An 8,689-nucleotide genomic window follows, 5' to 3' on the forward strand; every position below is an offset into this window, starting at 1 on the left:
TCAATTGCTATGTTATTTCCTTTACTAGATTCCTTCCTTTGTATGTTATTACCCTACGCTTCTAGGGAACTTGTCGGCGCAGGCGCCCGAGCCGCGAGCGCTGAGTGCGGAACTTCAGCAGCCTGCTGGCGGCGCTGCTTCCGACAAGAAACCTTGTCGCGACTAGATGCAGCACGCTTAAGCTGTTGAGCGGACTCGAAACAAAGTAAGGGCGCAACTAGCCACGAGTTGGTTCCTCCGCGCACAGGTTTTCCATACAAAGCAGGGTCGTTCGAGGAAGATAACTCAAAATTTTTTAAAAAGTGATTGCTCAAACTTTGGCAACTTAGCTTTTCTGTCATTTGCTTCCCGGTAAGGCAAGTCTTTGCTTGAACGACGCCTGGCCCATACCACAATCTTCTCCTTCCCCCCCGGCAAACTTGTGTGCGAGAGAACCTTCTTTTCCTTTAAAAGAAAAAGAAAGAAGAGAAAATAATAATATGGAGCTCTTCGGCTCGTTACTGCTTACCGGATGTAGGTGCTGCACAAAGTGTCAGATAATCGCATGCAAGAAAGGAACTAACGCATGAAATGGACAAGCTGTGCGGAGCACATGGGGTTTTACTTATGCACGGGATCTGCGCCCGGCTTTGTACAAAGGATTACATGCAACAGCGGCAAGACTTGTACAAAAGGTGGTTGCCGGAACGGGTTCCGGCAACCGCGCCTTATGGGAAAAACTTACGAAGATGTTCTATGTTCCAGGAGTTGCTCACCGGAATGCCATCTTCGGTCTCAAGGCGGACAGCGCCAGGCCTTGTGACTCGTCTCACCCGATAAGGGCCTTCCCACTTTGGCGTCAACTTGTTGGAATTCTTGGCGGACTGAACGCGCCGAAGAACAAGGTCGCCTTCCTCGAAGCTTCTGGCTTTAACTTTGCGGCTATGATAGCGGCGCAAAGCTTGCTGGTATCGAGCAGCTCGTACAGCAGCCTGAAGACGATCTTCCTCAAGGAGCAGCGCGTCGTCTTGCCGCAGCTGTTCTTGCTCAAGCTCATCATAAGCGAGCACTCGAGGTGATCCGTATACGAGTTCCGTGGGGAGAACTGCCTCTGCTCCATAGACTAGAGCGAAAGGTGTCTGGCCAGTGGCTCGATTTGGCGTCGTTCTGATCGACCAAAGAACCACCGGCAGCTCCTCGATCCAGTTCCTTCCGCACTTGTGCAGCCTGTCGAAAGTTCTGGTCTTGAGCCCGCGCAGCACTTCAGCATTTGCCCTCTCTGCTTGACCGTTGCTTCTCGGATGAGCAACAGAAGCGAAGCAGACCTTGGCGCCAAGGTCTTGGACGTACTGCATGAAGGTGCGGCTCGTGAATTGCGTGCCGTTGTCGGTGATGATCCTGTTAGGGATCCCGAAACGGCAAACAATCGACCTGAAGAACTTGACTGCTGACTGTGCTGTCACCTTCCTCACTGGCTGCACTTCCGGCCACTTTGTGAACTTGTCGATTGCGACGTACAAGTACTCAAAGCCCCCGACAGCTCGGGGGAAGGGCCGAGGATATCGAGCCCCCAGACCGAAAATGGCCAGGATAAAGGGATTGTCTGGAGAGCTTGAGCTGGCTGGTGTATCTGTTTGGAGTGGAACTGGCACGCTTCACACTTGGTTACTTGTGCAGTTGCATCCTGGAGGGCTGTCGGCCAAAAGAAACCTTGCCGGAAAGCTTTGCCGGCAAGTGCTCTTGCGCCAATGTGGTGGCCACATATGCCTCCATGTATCTCCGCCAACAGCTTTTGTCCATCTTCCCGGCGAATACACTTCAATTTCACACCGTTGAGTCTTCTTCTGTACAGTATGCTATCGACAAACTGGTACATACTTGACTGCCGGGCTACTCTTTCCGCTTCTTCTTGTTCTTCAGGAAGTTCTCCTGTCTGAAGGAAGTGGACAATCTGCTGTGCCCATGCTGGAGCTTGTGGCTCGACAACAAGGACTAAAGGCACATCTTCTGCTGTGGGAACATCCGCTTCCACGGCAAGGACTTGTGGTCCTGCCGGAGCTTGATGTTCCCCGGCAAGCTTGCCGGAGCAAAACTTGTCGGGAGCGTCTGCTTCAACGGAACAAACCATAAGGCTTGCCGGAGCAGACTGCCCCTCAGCATCCTTGGTGTTGATCTTGGGGACTTTCTTGGCGGCGGCTTCGGGGAGCTCTACCGGAAAGTAGTCGCCGGAAACCAACTTCCTCTTCTTGCTTTGTCCAGTTGATGGTGTTACGGATGGTTGAGTCAACTTAAGCACAAAGATCCCTGGTTCCACAGGTAACTTTAGTGCGGCGCACTTTGACAGGCCATCAGCAATATCATTCTGAGCTCTTGGGATATGCTCCATTTGTAGGCCGTCAAAGTGCTCTTCTAGCTTCCTCACTTCATCAACATACGCTTCCATCAACGGACTCTGGTAGTTCTTGTTCACTTGTCGGACGACAAGCTGTGAGTCACCCCTGACAATGAGCTTCTTGATCCCAAGGTCTGCTGCGATTCTGAGACCGGCAAGCAATCCTTCATACTCTGCAGTATTGTTGGTTGCTTGCTCTTTGGGAAAGTGCATCTGGACTACGTACTTGAGGTGCTCTCCGGTGGGTGCGACAAGCAGCACGCCTGCACCGGCGCCTTGCAGCGAGAAGGCACCATCAAAGTACATCAGCCACTCTTTGCTTGCCTCTTTGACGGGGATGCTCGTTTCTGAAATTTCTTCATCTGGGGTTGGCGTCCACTCTGCTATGAACTCTGCCAATGCTCTGCTTTGGATAGTTGAAGTGCTCTCAAACTTGAGGCCAAAGCTTGACAGTTCCAGCGCCCACTCGACAATCCTGCCCGTTGCTTCTGGATTTTGCAGTATCCTCTTCAGCGGAAAGCGAGTGACGACTGTGATCTCATGTGCTTGGAAGTAATGGCGCAGCTTTCTCGAGGCCATGAGGAGGCCGAAAAGCAACTTCTGCACACCAGAGTACCTTGATCTAGCCCCCTGCAGAAGAGAACTGACAAAGTAAACTGGGCGCTGCACCATTCTCCTTGGCATCTTATCATGTTCCTGCGCAAACCCATGTTTGTCGGGACCAGAGCTTGTCGGCGAAGCCCCCTGCTTGTCGCTGGATGGATCTGCCGTGGTTGCTGGCTCATCATCCGCCTCCCTCTCCGCCACTAACGCAGCACTAACCACTTGATTGGTTGCTGCTATATACAGCAGCAACTTCTCTTGCGGCTTAGGTGCGACAAGTGTTGGAGTGGAGGACAGGTATCTCTTCAAGTCCTGCAGCGCAGCCTCCGCTTCCGGAGTCCATTTCATTGGACCTGCCTTTTTCAAAATTTTGAAAAATGGCAGGGCGCGCTCAGCAGATCTAGAGATAAACCTGCTGAGAGCAGCCACGCAACCGGCAAGCCTTCGTACATCCTTGACGCGCTTTGGTGCTTCGATCTGCTCGATGGCTTTGATCTTGTCGGGATTGGCTTCAATTCCCCGCTGAGACACGAAGAACCCGAGAAGCTTGCCGGAAGGGACTCCAAACACGCACTTCTCGGGGTTAAGCTTGAGGTTGATCTTGCGCAGATTTGCAAATGTCTCGTCTAAATCTTGAATCAAGGTCGCTTTGTTCTTGCTCTTGACCACTATGTCATCCATGTAAGCTTCCACATTTCTGTGCATTTGCGGCTCAAAAGCATGGTGGACTACCCTTGCGAATGTTGAACCAGCATTCTTCAAACCGAAAGGCATCCGTACGAAGCAGTACGTGCCACACGGGGTGATAAATGCGGTTTTCTCTTCATCTTCTTCTGCCATGAAGATCTGATGGTATCCTGAGTATGCATCAAGAAATGAAAGCAAATCACATCCGGCTGTGGAGTCAACAATCTGGTCAATACGCGGCAAGGGAAATGGGTCTTTGGGACAAGCTTTATTAACATCAGTGAAGTCAATACAAAGTCTCCATTTCCCGTTAGCTTTGCGCACAACAACAGGATTGGCCAACCACGTGGGATGGAGTACTCCTCTGACAAGGCCTGCTGCTTCCAACTTCTTGATTTCTTCTGCGATGAATTCTTGGCGCTCTACTGCCTGCTTCCTGACTCTCTGCTTGACGGGCCGCGCATGAGGACAGACGGCAAGGTGGTGCTCAATTACTTTCCTGGGAACACCGGGGATATCAGACGGTTGCCACGCAAACACGTCGACATTCGCCCGCAGGAAAGCAACGAGCGCGCTTTCCTATTTGGGGTCAAGAGTGGCGCTGATGGTGAAGGTACCACCAGCGCAATCCTCCTTGGTGAACACCTTCTTGGTCTCAGGTGGAGCTGCCATTGCCTTCTTACATTTGCCGGTGGAGCTTGATGGTGCGTCCTCGACGGTAGCGCAGCACTCCGAAGAGGTGCGCTTGCCGGAGTGGGCATCAGAGCTCTTGCCGGACTTGGTCTTCTTCTTCCCCCCGGGAGCTTCAGCGGCAAGTGTCCTACGTTCTGCTGCGGCTGCGGCTTCCCGGTAGATCTTGTCGGCACAGATAAGAGCATCCTTCTTGTCGCCAGGGACAGAAATGACACTTATTGGGCCTGGCATTTTCAGTATGTTGTACGCATAGTGAGAGGCTGCCATGAACTTGGTGAGTGCCGGTCGGCCAAGGATTCCATTGTAAGGCAATGGAAAGTCGGCAACGTCAAACGTGACCCTCTCGGTCCTGAAGTTCAGCTCGCTGCCAAATGTTACCGGCAACGTGATCTTTCCCTTTGGCTTGCTCCTTCTCGGGTTGATTCCTTGAAATGTGCCGGTCTCTTCGAGCTCGCTGTCAGGGATCTGGAGTTTCTGGAGCACCGCGGAGGAGATCAGGTTCAAGCCGGCCCCGCCATCAACTAGCATCTTAGTGACCTTGAGGTTGCGGATTGTTGGTGAAACCAACATCGGAAAGCACCTGACCGCAGTTATGCGATCCGGGTGGTCCTCAATATCAAAGATGATAGGCGTGCCGGACCATTTCAGAGGCTTGCGTGACTCATCAGGTGGTTCTGCTGCATTAACTTCCCGCACCCACTGCTTGAGCTGGCGGTGCGAGGCATGCAGAGAAGCACCACCGTCGACGCACAGGACCTCTATGGCTTTTTGGAACTCCTGCTCATCAGTCTCCTCATCATCCATATCTTCATCTTCGTTATCATCTTCATCCTTGTCGCGGCCACGGGGAGGTCTATCTCCTTGCCGCTGCTTGGCCTTGCCGCGGCGTCCTCCTCGGCCGGGACGTTTCTTGCCGGATCCACCAGCTCCTTCCTGGGCCTTCTCTTTGTCGCGCCGCTCGTATTCAGCTTTCTGTTGCTCAACAAGCTGCTCGACCCTCTTACAGTTCTAAAGATCATGGCCCTTGGTGCAGTGAATCTTGCAATACTGCTTGGTGGTGCCGTCCTGCTTGTCGGTGACCGCAACCTCCGCGGCAACCTCCTTGCCGGAGTCACCAGCTTTGGCTTCCTTGGCGCTACCACCGTTGCCGGACTGCTCAACAACTAGCACTTCTTTGCCTTTCCTCCTTCTGTTGTTCCGCCGCCGGTTTTTCCTTGTCGGGGCAGCATCTTCGCTGTCAGATCCTCCCGCTCCTATATTTTCTCCGGGGAGTCTCCTCCCTTCCTCAGCACGCGCACACTTGTCGGCCAGTGCATATAACTCACTGACGTCCCTGATCTTGCACATCACCATTTCCTCCCGCATCCTGCGGTTCCGCGCGTTCTGATGGAACGCGCTGATCACCGCGGCAGGGTGGACGTCTGGGATGTTGTGCTGCACACTACTGAATCTCTGAATGTACTTGCGCAGGGGCTCTCCTTCCTTCTGGGCGAGCAGATGAAGATCACTCTCCTGGCCATGAGGCTTGTGTCCGCCTGTAAAGGCGCCGACAAACTGATGGCACAGATCAGCCCAAGAGGATATGGAGTTGTCCGGCAAGTGCATGAGCCAGGATCTGACGTTGGGGTTGAGCACCAGCGGGAAGTAGTTGGCAAGGATCTTGTCATCTCGTCCCCCGGCAGCTTGCACCGCAATGGTGTAGATGCTGAGCAACTCTAACGGATGCGTCTTGCCGTCGTACTTCTCCGGTACGTCTGGCTTGAAGTTCTTTGTACTGGGCCACTGGACTTGCCGCAGCTCACGAGTGAACGCAGGACAACCTACCGCGTACGGCAGATCGCCTGGTTCCCCTGGCGCATGCATGTCAACAGAGGGCCCAGCGCGCTTGTCGGATTGACGTCGCGCTTCTCTTCGGCGCTCGATGCGGGTTCGAGCGTCTTCTTGTTGTCGATCATGAAGAACTTGGCGCTGATCGCGACGAGCTCGTGGATCCGACGATGCAGTGGAGTCGCTGTCGAGGTGGATCCGGCGAGTCGGCGATCTTGGCCTTCGGGGCGGTGATTGCATGGTAGTTGCACCTCTGCCCGTTTCGTCGCCACCGGCTCGCGTCCGGCAACCCTGCCGCGGCGGCGACGCGCTCGGCCGCCGTGGAGTGTCGCCGTTGGCGTAGCCGATGAGACTCTGAATGGTGGCCCTCCATTCGTCGATCTTGTCCGACGTCGGAGGGTAATCTAGGAGAAGTTGAGCTCGCGCCAAAGCTTCTGCTGGAGTGGTGGGTGGCAGTGGCGGACGGCGCGAGGAGCGGGACGTGCTCGAACTTCTAACTATGTTAGAAGGAGCAGTATCCCGTCCAGGCGACCGTGCCTCGCTCGTGCCAGCACGCTGGCGTGCATGCTGGTCTCGAGCGCCCCGAGATCCACCAGCTTGGTCTTGGGCTATCATGCGTATGGCACTGCTAGTGCCATGACGCTGTTGATCTTGCGCCTCCTGAGAGTGGCGTGGAACATGTACAGTCGCCGAGGTTTGTGCAGCCTTGTTCTTGGACCTGGCGGCATCATGAGCTTCCTCGTCGACGTCCTTTCTTCCGCCGGCGTCCATCCCACCACTCGTTTGCTCCAACGGTGGCGGAAGTGACGTGGATGGAGCGGCTGCTGCCGAAGTCTTCTTCTTCGGCGGCATGTTGATGAAGGGAATAAAGATCTAGCTCGTGTGAACGCCGGATCTGGTTCACACAATCTCAACACCCCCTACCTGGCGCGCCAAAGATGTCGGGGAAACTGATCCACGAACACCTATGGGGCCGGCGGACCGGGCCCCTTTCGGTTCGGCGGGGGCGGAGGTCGCACGAAGAGCAGATCGAGGCGAGGCACACGAGCAGTTTACCCAGCTTCGGAGCTCTCCGGAGAGATAACACTCCTACTGCTGCTTGTCTGGTTGTATTATCTGGTGTTCTTGCTCTCGAGCGAGAGAGTGTGATGTTTTCTGGGCTACGAATGAATCGAAGCAAACTGTCCGAACCCCCCTCTACGTTGCGCATGGGCCTCCTTTTATACGCTAAAGGGGTCACCGACAGGTGGCAACGCAGAGGAGGGTAAAAACGTAAAAAGCGAGGTAGTTGATACAGTTGCTTGTACAGTGCACCCTACCTAACCCTGACGGCAGGGGACAAGGGCATTAAATGCCCGTCTGAGTCGCCCGAACAGTGCAGAAAAGGACCGTTAGGGGCGCCACCGTTCGCCACGATGGCGATCTTGTCAGCTTCGCATGCCACTGCGCACCGCTGGCTGCACAGCCTCCCGCCACGCGCGCCCGGAGAAGCCCCCAGAGCGACACGTTGGTGGATGCGCTGGAGCGTGGGCGCAGAGTGGCCGCCTGCCGCGGCAAGCGCCTTGCCGCTGTTGTTATCTCGCCGGGTCCAGAAGCTCGTCGCTCACCGGGCCTCGGGGTACCTTATTTAGTCTTCCCGGCAAGCTCCTCTTGCCGGGGCCTTGTTGCCTTGCCGGAGCGCGTGGCGCGTCGCGGCAAGTTCCCTGGAGCGCCTTGGTTGGCCTTCCCGGCAAGCTCCTCTTGCCGGGGTCTTGTCTCCTTAGCTCAAATACTTTGTTCTTGGATGGCTCCAAGGGAACCTTGGGGGATATTGGCGTTCGCCCGGCAAGCCTTTGCCGCGGGGTGCTGCAACTGCCCGTGCACAAGTTCGGGGTACTATGGTACCCCTATTCTAGTACACCAACAAGGCGTGTGTTTGCAAAGTCAGCGGGGAACTTGTATCGTTCGTGCAGCTTCGTGAAGAGGAGGCTGCGCAAATTCCCTCGGTCCTTATGCCTTAGGTTCTCAGTGTTGATCGAGACGGTGCTCCGGAGAATGCACCCGAGCTGAACCGAGTACCCCTTGACTACTTCTTTGGGCGCCGTCGGATGCCCGTCAGAGTTCACTTCAGTAAATTCCTCCTTGATGGTGCCGAGCACGCTCGGGCGCCGGTCCTTTCGTTGCCTCTTCGGTTGGCTGCCATCTGTGCGTGCGCCGCCATCATCAGTGGTGGCATCCTCGGCGGCACCATCGGTGGTGTCATCCCTGACGCCAATAGGGGTTGTGTAGTCAGGATCGGTGTCTTCCGCGGCATCCTCATAGTGGTGAGGTTCTTCCTCCAACTCCTGGGACAGCTCCCAGAATTGCTTGCCGCCCGAACCGCCGGCCTCATCATTGTGGGCCATGTTTTGCTCTAAATAGGAAAAAAGTTTGGTCAAAAAGTTGGTTATTGTCAAGGAACAAGATCATGGTCTAATCATTTAGGGTTTGTCGACACCGAGGCATCCTAAAAGCTAAGCTTTTATCATT

This window comes from Triticum aestivum, chromosome 4A, assembly GCF_018294505.1.
Source record: "Triticum aestivum cultivar Chinese Spring chromosome 4A, IWGSC CS RefSeq v2.1, whole genome shotgun sequence".
In the NCBI taxonomy this organism is placed as follows: Eukaryota; Viridiplantae; Streptophyta; class Magnoliopsida; order Poales; family Poaceae; genus Triticum; species Triticum aestivum.